Source organism: Girardinichthys multiradiatus, chromosome 5 (assembly GCF_021462225.1).
Source record: "Girardinichthys multiradiatus isolate DD_20200921_A chromosome 5, DD_fGirMul_XY1, whole genome shotgun sequence".
In the NCBI taxonomy this organism is placed as follows: Eukaryota; Metazoa; Chordata; class Actinopteri; order Cyprinodontiformes; family Goodeidae; genus Girardinichthys; species Girardinichthys multiradiatus.
In genome coordinates this window covers 19,627,210-19,641,512 of record NC_061798.1, presented here as the reverse complement: position 1 = coordinate 19,641,512, position 14,303 = coordinate 19,627,210, and the positions used below count along the sequence as shown (strand labels likewise).

Below are 14,303 nucleotides of genomic sequence, written 5' to 3'. Positions count from 1 at the left end.
ATGCTAAAATGTCCAAGAATTTAGATATTGTATACACTTGGTAAACCCCACAAATATTATATTGTCTTGTTTTATTTAACATTTATTAAACCAGGTAAAATGTTTTTATTATTTTAAACATTTTGATGGCATACTTGTAAAATTACATTTCATTTTAATCAAATCTGAATTACATTTAAGTCAAACTGTCAAAGGAAAATGTCCTTCTACTCATAGAACTTTATTGGCCTTTAAAAAACAGTTTTGTGTACTTCTGATGCTGGTTCTGCAGTAGCCCTGTCAGGATGTGAGATTTTGGACTTTGTGGTTTGGTGTTTTTGTTTTACTAGATGCTCTTGTTTTAAGTTTTGTATTCTTGTTCATCACTTTGTGTTCTGACAATTCTGGTTTCCTTTTGCCTCCCTGTCTTGTTCTCCTCTCATCATTAGTTTTCCTCTTTTAGTTGTTAATTACTCAGTTTCTGTTCCCTTTACATTCATGGTCCCTCTTAGCTCTGTTTCTTCTGTTTATCTTTATTCTCCAATTCCTCCTTTAACAGGTTAGCTTTAGTTACTGTTTACTTTTATTCTAGTCATCTTTTCTCCTGTTCTGCTTGGGTCTGTGTTTCTCCTTATTGGTTAATCTGTTTCACCTGCTCCCTCTGCCTCCCAGCCTCCTTGTGTCACCTGTTCCCTGTTCCTCTGATTACCTGCCCTATTGTTTCTTGTCCACCTTTGTCTGTATTTAAGTTTGCCTTCGTCCTTTGTTCCACACGGTGTCGTTATGTCTTTTCAATGTCCTCATGAGATGTCTTTTGGATTTTGTCCTTGAACTGGATAATCTTGTCACCCTGCACCTCGCCTGCATGTAAGTGGACTCGCTTTAAATTAAAGGAGTTTTCGACCACCTCTCTGCTTTTCTCCGTGCTTGTCTGCCTTGTGGTCCACCACAAAAATAGAACTATGACAAGCCCTGACTTAATGTAGAGCAATGGCAATGGGTGTCATGTGGTGGCCATGTTATGTCCAATCTGGTAATATATGTCAATAGTTTGATTATATTTGTTCCTAAAACCTTATAGAAGTTTTCCTTTTTATTGCTCCAGACTGCTTTTGTTGGCAACTTTTAGAGACATGGATAAGGAGTGGTTTAGATCACAGAAAATGCAATATGTTAGAATGGCTCAGTCAAAGTTGAGACCTAAATCCAATAGGCAGTCTGTGGCAGGACTTATAAATTGGCTCACATAGATATTTTCTGTAGAATCTGACTGAGTTTCAGCTGTTTTGCAAAGAAGAATTAGCAAGATGTTTGGTCTCCTGGTGCAGATGTACCTGAAATCCCAATAATATACACTGAAGTGTGTGGTTTTATGTCACGACATGAAAAACCTTTTACAGGGCAAACAGAAGAAAAACAGCTGAACAATGATTTCATCCAAAAAACAATAGGCAAAACCACAGATATTCAAGACTATCCTAAGAAAGAGGAGACCAACAAACTTCTGTGGAGGTTAACATCACACCATAACAAAAAAGAGGAGAAGAAAACACAACATGCTAACATATTTTTTTGTTGTATCTGCAGAGATCAGTAATGCAACACTGATGAGTATGGCCTGTTTATAAACTCGTGCAAGAGAATTGTTTGCTTTTGTAATTTCCCTAGATACCATTTGTTTTATGAGAAAAAAAGTGGAACTAAATGCAAAGTTTTCAGGGCTTGGGGCAACAGAGTGAATATATTTCTCTGTATGATTGTGCAGCAGTTTCTAGCTGCAGCAGATAAAGAGAGAGAGAGAGAGAGTGGCCTACAAACATACAGCTGTTTCTAATCGGTAACTCAGCACCAATCGCTGACCTACATTCTGGTGCATGCACGTCTTTGAACCCGTGGACCTGCCAGACTTAGCCATGGGGGGAAGGTAGAGAGGGAGAAAAACAAGTGGGTGAAGAGGAGAGGCCGGAATGAAAACTGGTGAAAAAAGGGGGGAGAAAGAAACACACGAAGAAGGACAGTTCTGTGCTAGTTTGTGTTTAGAACAGATAGTGCAAGTCAGATTTAACAAAAGTTGCAGAATAACATGAAAAACCAAACTGGTAAGAATGTTTCTGCAGCTCCAACACGCAGATGTGCACAGCTAAAAATGGTGAAAAAGAGAATTGGACATCTGTTTCAGGTTCCTCTTGATGAAAAATCATTTTGCCTTTCTTTGTCTACACTCTGTTGTCAGTCAAGCAATTATAAAGTTCTGTTGTGTGGATCTGAATGAATGTAGCTTTTCATTAAGTTTCTGGGGTGAATCTAGCTTGCATTCCTTGCATGCAGAGGAGGGTCGTGTCTTGCCAGGGGTCCCCTGATAATGAGTCATGGCAAAGTTCCCTGTCCACTCCAAATCCCAAACAGGACAACTATGTGCTGGTTGATGCAGACCATGCACACACTGATAGAGGTTAACATGTTGTATGAAATAAGGGTAATAGGATCTGGAGGGGGAAAAAAAAACCTGCAAGAAAAGAAACCATTAACATTAACATTTATACACACTCTTCTTCAGAGAGAGGAAGGAACTGGAAGTGGGTTACTGTGTCTCAGGACTCCAAGAGAAAAAAAAACCCAAAAGAAAATAGAAACCAGGGGAGTGGCTATCTCAGGGCAGGCAAGAATTTGAAGGACTGCAGCAACAAATGTGCACAGAAATGGAAGAAAAGAAGAACAAACCAAGGCGAAAAATTCATTATGCAAAGCTGCAGGATCAGTTTGAGAACGGCAAGCAAGAGTTTACAAAACCGTTATTTCTCAGGAGGATGAAGCAGGTGTGACACAGAAAAGTGCAAGCCCCAAAAGCTGTTTGCAATAGGTGCATGCTTGAGCATCAAACTGTGTCAAACCAATAGCTTCTAAATTGAAAAATTTTTTGTTTTCATCACCATGGGAAATGAAAATGCAAGAAAACAAAGGGAGGGGAAAGCATATTATCTGGTGAACTGGTTGCAAAGTGCAGCTGCAGCATCAGGAACTGAATTAGTCAACCTCTGTCAGCAAATTTAAAAAAGCCATTCACTCACATGAGGAAAGCGGACACTGCAGATGTGCACTAAGAACTGTTTTCCCCCCTATGCTGGACTTTTAATGGGGTTATTAGTGTCAGCAGAGACACTGAGTTTTGGTTACATGTTGTCCTGGATGTTCTTCTCTGTTCCTCCCTGGTCCTCTGGGATCCTCTTATTTTTGTGCTGGTCTCTGAAAAAAAATGCTTTGTGTCAGCAGTTGCAAGAGCACAAAAAAGTTATCCAATACAGAATCTTGTCTTGTTGGAAAAGGTCTTACTCTGACAAACCAAGAATAATTCTTTAGGATAATTATGTAAGCCCCTAGTTTGAGAGTTTCTCCTGTTTCATGATGTCATGTTTTTTCTTATACTCAACGTTCACATGTATATAAAAAAAAAAAAATCCTAGACAACCATATTAACACCCCTTGAGCTTTTTCACTTTTTGTCAAACAGGACAAACATAATAAATTATTTGGATTCTCCATCATTATGCTGCCACCACTATGTTAAAACTGTTAGAAGGCTGTAAGGATGGTGTGTTGTTTTCCATCCCACATAGTATTTTGCATTCCCTAAGCCTCTGGCCAAGTGTGCCTATTGAAGAAAAACATTCTCTCAGCATGATGCTGCCACCACCTTGTTTTAAAAAGTTGAAAGTGAAAATAACATCTTCTTACACATGTTTGCCATGTCCCTTACTTGGCTTATGACAAACCAGGACTTAAATTGGTTTCCCACAGCCGGCTGTGGGAAAGTTCTCAAAAACATTAATCTTTTTCTTGAAACCCCTAAAGCCTGCACAGAACAGCGGCATCTATGCTGAGATTAAATTACTCATGCCTTAATTAAATGACTTCTGAAGGCAACTGGTTGTACCGGATTTTGTTTCAGGGTACCAGAGTAAAGGGGGCCAAACACAAATGCATGCTGCACTTTTCAGATTTGTATTTGTTGAAACAGAATTAAATGCCATTCATTAATTTCTTTTCCCTTCACAAATATGCACTACTTTGTGATGATCTAGCATCTAAAATCTCAGAAAAAAAATAGAAGTTGGTGGTTGTAATGTGTTAAAATGTGAACAAATAATGGAGAGAATGAATATTTTTGAAAGTCCTGTCAGCAAGACAAAGTAAAATATGTGTTAATATATTATTTACACTAATTTAGGAGCTAATTTTACACTTGTCAGACAAACTCCAGGTGTCTGTTAGTTGATGGTAGCTAGTCATGCCATCTTCAACTTGCAGGCAAACCATATTTAAAGCATTTTGTTTGTGTTGCGTTTTTTTTTTAGTTGTAGTCAGTGCAGTGATGAAATCTATTGAAGTCGTCTCATGTGATGTTTTGGACGTCTCACTCAGCAGCGTGACAATAACACTTGATAATATGCACTTACAAGCGTTGGGGTCCTAGTTAAATTTGTCTGGCTTGCCAGGACTTGTCACGGGCCTCTGTTTGGCCTGTGGTTTAGTGTGTGTGTGTGTGTAAGTGTGTGTGTGTGGGTAAGTGGGTGTGTTTTGCACGCACCAAACTTTAATCCACTGTCAAAGAGAGGAGCAGCAGAGAAAGGTGCAAAACAACCTGAGTTGCTAACATCTGCTCAGCATTGGTTTCCTCATGCACAAGTGCAGAGTTAGTAAGAGGGAACAAAACCTTAACTAATAATATAAAACTACAAAAGTCCAAAAATCATTGAAGATTAAAATGTTGCTTGTAACAGTGAATTACTTTTACAATCAATAAGCAACGTTGCATTTGAGTTTTGATGTATTGTTATCTGTATCTAGGAAACAATGTTTGTGTTTGTTTTGGAATATTTTAGGTGTAGACCTGCAGCTTAAAAACATAAAGACAAATGTTTGCACTTAGACTACAAGTCTGATCCCTCTACAAACACAAGAGGAATAACTTTTTCAGCACCTTCTAGTATTTGTTTGTGCGCGGCACTGTTTGATAGCTGTATCTTTACTCAGGGACAGCTGATTGGTAGAGCTTATGTTAACATACTGCTGACATGCTTCAAAGAGGCAAATGGATCCTCTGACTTTAAATGTCTTAATCAGGGACAGGTGGTTACTGAGCGGTTTGTGAGATGGATCTGGATGTCGGGTTTTACTGTCCAGAGTCATGGCCAACAGATGCTCACAGAATCTTGGATATTTGTTAATGCAAAGTAACCCTGTCTGCAATTATGAAATATCAGCACCCTCCATGACTGGTAACCCTGTTAACGATGTGTTAGGCCTTGAAATAAATTCAACTTTTTTGCAATAGCAGCACCGCATACTTATTTTTTAATACAACCTGTAATTTGGTTTATTTATGTTATAACCTTAATGTTAAACCTTAATGTTATAACATGTTATAACATTGGGAAATAATTGAAAACTAATACAATTACACCTTTGAACACCTTTTGAAATACATATAACCGAAGCACTTTTGTTTTTTTTCTACTGAATATTTAAGGTAAAGTTGATTAGAACATCTAGTTTTAATATGCTTGGATGCAGAGTCCCATTTGTCTTATTATTTTTTTTTTAATGGGAAAAATAAGGGGGCCCATCAAACACAGAATGAAAACAAGTTATGTCATGTGCCTCATGAATACATTTTTTCCTTCATTGCTTGTTCAGCAGATGTAAGTGCCCCCACCCCCTGGGAAATGCTGTACATGCTGCCAGCTGACGAGGTATCTGGTTCTGGCATCCTATGATTCAGGGACTGTAGTAGTTTTTGATACGGGCAATATAGTTCTTGGCATTAGAAAGATGCTCAAGCACTTGAAAAGAGGAAAAACGTTTTGTTTTTGTTTTTTTCAGTTGTGGCTCAAAAATGTATCAAACCTTTATTATATTTATTTTATGCTTTTTTGGCATTAGGAGACCTTTAAAATGAGACAAGCAACAAAACACAATATGGAAACTGGTCACAAAATCACGACTTGTAGTATTTAAAATATCTCTCTGTAATAAATCTCTATCTCTTCACATAAACACTCTTAAAAAAAAGAGTACCTAATTGTACATTTAAGGGTAAAAAGGCATGTCTCTGGGGTGTTACCCAGAAATATACTGCTATTGTACTACTTCGGAACGTAAATTTACCTCAGGCCATCTATCAGGGACCATGTATAAAAAACATTTATCTCACAATGAGAAGATATGCTTTAAACCTGACTTAGCAAAAGCTACTTTCCATTTGCCGGCCCTGGAGAAGTGTGCGCAATTAAACTATTCACAATACAAAATTACAATTCTCTCATTTAAAAAAGGACATGAGCTAATGGTATATACATTCTTACATACATATGAACTACTCACAAACAGTTAGGGATTTTTGGCTTTCATGTAAAATTTCAGGATGAACTTAAATGAGGTATAGCCTTTATAGATGAATGTATAAGTGAACCTTCTTTAAACTTTTGAATGCACAAATCCAACTGTTTAATTTTTCAGTACGTTTTGCACAACTTGCTGTTCTTCAGTAAGAAGCTTAACGGTAAAATTAACAACAGGTGTTTGATCCATGAATCAACCAATAAATGTCCTAGTTCAATCAGAATTGGAATTGAACAGTCCTCATCATGATGTTCACATTCTGACATCCTGAGACCAAGACGACACCTAACAATTGATCATCAGTACCTCACCATTGTTGGGCTTTAAACAGGATGCTCTCAGATGGACGTGGCCACTGAGTTTAGAGTACCACCAGCAGGTTGCAACAGATATACAGAGAGACTGGAAGAGTCACAGAAAGTCACAGAAGTGGACATCCTTTGGCCACATCCAACACTGATAACCGGTTCATTGTGAACAGTGCCCTGCAGAACCCCATGATGAATGCCACTCAACTCCAGGCATATTTAAGGGAGATGAGAGGAACTCATGTCGTGCCAGATCATTCGAAACCGTTTACATCAGTATGGTCGGCATGCTGGACGACCTGCAAGGGTACCTGACCACTCCACCAGGCACAGGCATAATTGTCTGTCATGGGCCTGGGAGCATTTATGCTAGACGAGGGACCTGTGGGCCTCATTGCTGTTCTCTGATGAGATTTGATATACATTGAGCATAAATGATGTTGAAGACGTCAAGATGAGAGCTGTGCATCAGCCACTGCTGTCACCAGATGAGCCTTTGATGGTGGTGGTGGTTTTACAGTATGGGCAGATGTGTCTAGTCAACACAGAACTGCCCTACACTTTGTGAATGGTATAGTGACAAGCCCATACTACCTCAATAACATAATTTATTCTGTCATTGTTAGCTTGCATGAACAAAAAGGGCCTAATTTCATCTTCATTGACAACAATGCTCCAGGTCATCAAGGTCGCATCATTAGGGAACAACTGCAGGAGACTGGGGTACCTCAAATGGAGTGTCCTGCATTTTCTACAGACCTGAAACCTATAGAAAACCTATGGAATCAGCTCAGTCACCATCTAGAACCTCGTAACTTTACCCCAGAACCTCAACGACCCGAGGGCCGTCCTTCAGGAAGAGTGGGATGTCATGCCTCAGCGGACAATAAGTTGACTTGTGAACATCATGAGACGTCGTTGTCAAGCTGTAATTGATGCTCAAGGTCACATGACATGTTAATAAGACATTGACATTTTTGGTTGTGACATACCCACCACTGTTGGCTTTTGTTTCAATAAATAGTTTGAGATCAGAAACTGACCATTGCACGCTTAAACTTCAATGCCCTACTTTCATGATATGATATCACTGTAGCGTGAACCCTACATTATAGATAGATAGATAGATAGATAGATAGATAGATAGATTGATTTTATGTAATGGTGGGTTTCTTTATGTTTATGACTATTTACATTGCACATAGATTCTCACTGAAGGCATCAAAACAGTAAATGCAGTAAATTGCCCATATGCAATTATGTAGCAAACCTAATATTGTAAAGTAACTAAATATGTTATATTTTACAATCCTTAAAGTAAAGATGACTGAAATATAAACCTCTCTCAATGAATGGCTGGGAAGTTCTTTCAAGGCTCTTTGAAAAACCGTTTCAGGTGACCACCTCAGGAAGTTCAGGGAGAGAATGTCAAGAGATCAAAGCAGTAATCAAAGCAAAGGGTGACTATTTTGTTTTCTAAATCTAAAATATGAAAATGTTTAGAGTTATTTCACATTTTGTGTTTACTACATAACTCAATGTGTGTTCAATTACAAGTTTTTTAACCCCTTGTTAGTGATCAGGACCTGTCTATGCATATACAAATTGAATAGAGAAGCAATGTTTCTAAGACCTTATCAGTCATTTTCTATACTGCTTATTCCATAGTGGGTTGCGGGGAAGCCAGTGCCTATCTCCAGCGGTCTATGGGCAGGAGGCAGGGTACACCCTGGACAGGTCGCCAGTCCATCACAGGGCAACACACAAACAACCATGCACACACTCATTCATACACCTAAGGGCAATTTAGAGAGACCAATTAACCTAACAGGCATGTCTTTGGACTGTGGGAGGAAGCTGGAGTACCCAGAGAAAACCCACGCATGCACAGGGAGAACATGCAAACTCCATGCCTGAAGATCCCCGGCCAGGAGTCGAACCCAGGACCTTCTTGCTGCAAGGCAACAGCGCTACCCACTGCTCCTCCGTGCAGCCTGGCCTTATCAGTAAGTTGAAATATTTATTTGGTCAAATAAGTCAGATTTAGGGTTTTTTTAGCTGTAAAAGTATCACTAAAGATCGGAGAATTCATCCAAACAAAACTTCGGACTTTAGCATTATCTAAGGCAGCATTCATGGTAAATTATACTTGCAATCTTATAGCAACCAATCTTGTTGAGAACCTTACAAGACAAAAATCCAAAAGGAGTCAGAACTTCTTGATGGGCAAAAATTGTCTTTTGTGCATTGAGCATTTCCATTTGAAACCTCCTCAATTTAAAAATATTTCAGAAGTGCAGCTAAAAGAGGAGAAGGGTACAAAACTGTAGTAAAAATGTCTCTATACAGCTCTTGAGCTGTCAGTATTAGAGGTCAAGAGTAGCAGCAGTTGATCTTGATTTTATCTAAAGGAGTAGATTGTCATTATGGGGTTTCATCTGGTCTATTTTTCTTCAGACATCTCAGCACACACAAAACCTGTTGCTTTGCAGGTTTTAAAATACAAAGTCAACTGTGTTGCAAAGCAGGGCTTCAATAGAGGCCATGAGAAGTTGTAATCAGAATATATATATATCTATAGATATATATATCTATAGATAGATATATCTATAGATGTATATATTACAATGCAGATATGATGTCACTGAACATGCAATGTTTTATGCAAATGTCATTAACATAGCTTTAATTTATAAACAGACACCTGTTACACTGTTGATGTGTTTAAACAATGCTGAAACCACAAGTCTTATTATTTTATAAGGAACAGATCACCAAGCAGCAAAGATTCTTGTAAAATGTGCTTCTGTCTTTGTTAGTTAAAAAACCCAAATTTTGCTCTTTGGTGATGCAGCTTGGGCCTGAGGCGCATCATGCTGTCATTTACAGTAGCATTTTTGTTTTAAATGTCATTAGTCCATGTGGCACCGGATATACATTTTAAGTTGTGGTAACTGCAGACAGATGCATGCTGAACCAGTGATCTTTGCATTTCCTGGAGTTGGTATAGTATTAATAAGCCTTGTTTACTGTTTTTTCTGCTTTACATTCAGACAAAAAAAGGGAAGTCAAAAATTGCATAAACTTCTTCTTTTGCTTTTTTCTCCATAAGAGTCACTGTGACATCTTTGCCAGACTTATGGTGACCATCTGATGGGGAGGGGTAAAAATAAGAGAAGCCATGCAACTGCAGGAAACATCCCTCACTGTCTTTATATAATTTTTTATTTATTTCATAATTGTCTACAAAAGTCTATAAAAGTCTACAGTGCAAACTCTTTAAATATTGCATGAACCTGGACTGCACCATATATCTTGTCTTGCAAAAAAGTAAGTATTTTGTCATTGTGGGATTTTTCTTTCAACTTAACAAATAACTGGACATTTTTGTTCAGTGAAATCTGAGTCTGCTGTGAGTTTTCACTTTCATTTGACTTCATTAAGATAACAAAATACTGCCAGTGTGAGCAGTTTAAAGAACTTGTGTTCTGAAATACATCAGAGAGAAAAGAAAACGTGCAGCTTTGTCACATCTTAAAAAGCCTGAGTCACTGTGTATAAAGGAGTCATAGAACAATTACAGTGACGTGAAAAAATATTTTCACACGTTTAAACTTCAGACTTCTTATTTTGTATTTTCTTGTCATTTTTTTGTGATAGACCACCACAAAGCAGTACATAATTTTGAAGAGGAAGGCAAATGATTCATGGTTTTCACTAATAAAGTTTTAAAAGAGTGCTTTACATTTGTAACCAGTCTCCTTTACTATGATACCCATAAATAATATTCAGCACAAACAGCTGCCTTCAGAAGTCCTCAAATTATTCCAAACTAATTGACTAGTGTGTAATTTAGGTCTGTATAAACAGAGCTGTTTTGTGAAAAGATTGGTGAAAAAAACAGCAACATAAAGGCCAAGCAACACACCAGGTGGTGGCAGCATTATGATGTGAGGATGCTTTTCTTCAGTAAGAAGATGACAGAAAGATTGATGGAGCTAAATAAAGGATTTGGGAGCCAGAATACAAATGGATGCAATACTTTTCAAATATTTATTTATAAAAACCTTTAAAACCCATTTATCCATTTAGTTCTACACAATTATGTACCTCTTTTTGTTGGTCTGTCAGTTAAAATCCCATTGAAATAAATTGATACCTATAGAAGATGGTTAGTTTACTCTGGTAAGTTTAATTTTGACTTTAAGGAGCAATGTGACAAATTGTGTGACATGAGGTTTCATTTCATTAGCACTGACATGCGTAATCCACCTTGACAGTTGAGAATTTATGCAATAATTTTTAACAAAAGACCATTTTTTCCCAACATATATTTATGAAAGAACTGTAATAAAACCCTTAGCTCTAAACAGAATGTTTTCACCTACCATCACAGTGTTGCTATATATGAGTGTTTGCATGCATGTCAATGCGTTTAAACATGTCAGAGGAAGTGTGTTATGTCATACTGTGTCATTATGTATCAGGAAACGACATGACCAGGCAGCTTTTCTCCAATGCCAAAGAAAATGACTATAATTCACAGAGCAGTATGAATTCAAAATCTCTTTAGTTACATCTGAGAAAAATTAGTTAATTTCAGCGTGAAAATTTTTTTTTCAATTGTGTTCTCGTTTGAACACTGGATTTCTTACCTAAAGTTTATGCACTTCACAGATTCTTTACTGCAAAGTTTCCTGGTACTTTGAAAACACATGAAACACTGAGATATTGAAAGGGTAATTTGCATGTGTGAGTGGGTTAAACAAACATCTGTGAATCATTGCATGTAATCCAAATTAAATGACTGTTTTTACCCAAGACACAGACATTTATACCCAGTATGCGCAACTCAAGCACACTGTATGAGTCAGGAACTAAATATTTTAGGAGAGATTTCCACCTTATGATGGCCAAGCAATTACTATAGCAAGAACTATAAAAACGCTGATACGAGAATTCATAATGTGTAATATAACTGCGTCTGTCAAAAATAAACACCAATCTATTCCTTAGCATGTCGATGAAACCTGTGTTAAAGGCTCTGTAAAGAAGAAAGCACAGAAAGCAGAACTCAGTTGCCTGCTGCCCTCTTGTGACTAACTGACAAAACTGCATGTAAGGCCCCAAAGATGATCAATTATTATGATGATTCATCATAATAATGCACACAGTTTGAACAAACGCACAGAGGAAACTTTTACAAGCACAAGTATTTATTTAATAGGACCTATTTGTTTAGGGTCTAATTACATATCTTTGCTATTTTTTTAGGGACAGTGAAATTTTGTGTTATGACAGTCCTTTTGCTAAAAGGTATTCCATTATCTTCATCATGTAAACTTGAGAAGGAACTGGTTTGCTGAATGCACATTTGGGCAGAATGCAGTGTCTAATGCCTACTGTGCTAAAATGGAGGACAGGTGCAGGAAACAATAAAAATGCTCTAAGAAAACACAAAAGGTCAAGGTCATCACACAACCAGGTCAAACAAAATCAGACAAAAAGTTTATAACAGAAGGTTAGGGTAACAGGGAACAAGTAGACATTGACAATATGCAAAGGAAACTGGACTGAGAGCATATGAAGGGAGCAACAAATGACATACAATGCCAACAAAACCTAGATGAGGAATTAAACTGGAAATTTCCAGTTGTCCTGGCTGGACTTTCCCTGGTTTAGTTTCACAAAAAGAATGTCACATAAATTATCATGGAGATCAATTTATCTATTTGATTACTCAACTCCAGACCAAGACCCGGTTTAATTAATCATCAATGTCCAGTAAGAAGCCAGTCTGATCAAAAAGTCCATTTGTACACTAACATAAAAACAATCCTTGAGTCTTCATTACGTCTTTTGTATTCAAATAAAACAGCAAGTAGACAGACAGATTAGAATTCAATTTTAATAAGACCAGTCAGAGTCCAGGAGTTCAAGAATTCACAGGGGGTACTCTGATCAGCTTTCATCACCCTTGTATAACAAATAATCTGATTTTCAAGTTACAAAAACAAATCTAACATCTATAACCAGCTCATACATCCAGCTAAAGGTTGACTGACTTAGCATTAGCTTTAGGCAGAGTGAGTTAATTCACTTGGCATTCTTTCTTACTGTGTATTGTACAGATAGGAAAAAGAATATAAATTTGCATTTAAAAAGGTTTCTGCATAAATCCACAGCTCAGGTAAAACAATCTGTTCACACAATAACCAAAAATGATGTTGAAGACGTCAAGATGAGAGCTGTGCATCAGCCACTGCTGTCACCAGATGAGCCTTTGATGGTGGTGGTGGTTTTACAGTATGGGCAGATGTGTCTAGTCAACACAGAACTGCCCTACACTTTGTGAATGGTATAGTGACAAGCCCATACTACCTCAATAACATAATTTATTCTGTCATTGTTAGCTTGCATGAACAAAAAGGGCCTAATTTCATCTTCATGGACAACAATGCTCCAGGTCATCAAGGTCGCATCATTAGGGAACAACTGCAGGAGACTGGGGTACCTCAAATGGAGTGTCCTGCATTTTCTACAGACCTGAAACCTATAGAAAACCTATGGAATCAGCTCAGTCACCATCTAGAACCTCGTAACTTTACCCCAGAACCTCAATGACCCGAGGGCCGTCCTTCAGGAAGAGTGGGATGTCATGCAACAGCAGACAATAAGTTGACTTGTGAACATCATGAGACGTCGTTGTCAAGCTGTAATTGATGCTCAAGGTCACATGACATGTTAACAAGACATTGACATTTTTGGTTGTGACATACCCACCACTGTTGGCTTTTGTTTCAATAAATAGTTTGAGATCAGAAACTGACCATTGCACGCTTAAACTTCAATGCCCTACTTTCATGATATGATATCACTGTAGCGTGAACCCTACATTATAGATAGATAGATAGATAGATAGATAGATAGATAGATAGATAGATAGATAGATAGATAGATAGATAGATAGGTAGATTTTATTTAATGGGTATTATTTTATGTGGTTCATAAATCTGGCCTTTAAGGAAGAGTGGAAAGTAGAAAGTCATTCTTGAAAGAAGGCCATAAGAAGTCATGTTTGCAGTTTGCCACAAACCATGTGAGAGACACAGCAAGCACATGGAAGAAGATGATCTGGTCAAATGAGTCCAAAACTAAACTTTCTGGCCTACCTGCAATAAGCCATGTGTGCCAGAAAGCGAGAATTGCAAGCTGGTGGTGGCAGCATAATTATGTGGGCATGTTTTTCTTAAACAGGGAAGCTGTCTGACCTGACTGGAAGATGGAAGGAGCAAAATATGTACAAGACAGTTCTGGAGGAAAACCTATTGGAGGCGGCAAAGGACTTGAAACTGGAGATCCACCCATGACGTCACAGTGACTGGATTTAACCTAGTTAGCAGGTGTAAACCTGCAAGGCTGTCATTAACATAGCTTTAACTTATAAACAGACACCTGTTACACTGTTGATGCGTTAAAACAATGCTGACACCAAAAGTCTTATTATTTTATAATAAGTAAAAATTTATATAGCATGTGCTTCATGCAACCCTGTGTAAATAAATTTAGATTTAAAATGTTTGGATAAATTGAAGTTAAATTATTTTAACTTGAATA

General features: G+C 37.7%; 1 long non-coding RNA gene across 1 annotated transcript; it reads left to right on the top strand.

Moving 5' to 3' along the window:
• Positions 1 to 740: 740 nt before the first annotated feature.
• LOC124867670 lies at positions 741 to 14,265 on the top strand. The gene is made up of 2 exons (XR_007038127.1): positions 741 to 846; positions 13,944 to 14,265. It is a non-coding gene; the product is annotated as an uncharacterized LOC124867670 (long non-coding RNA).
• The last annotated feature ends 38 nt before the right edge of the window (positions 14,266 to 14,303 follow it).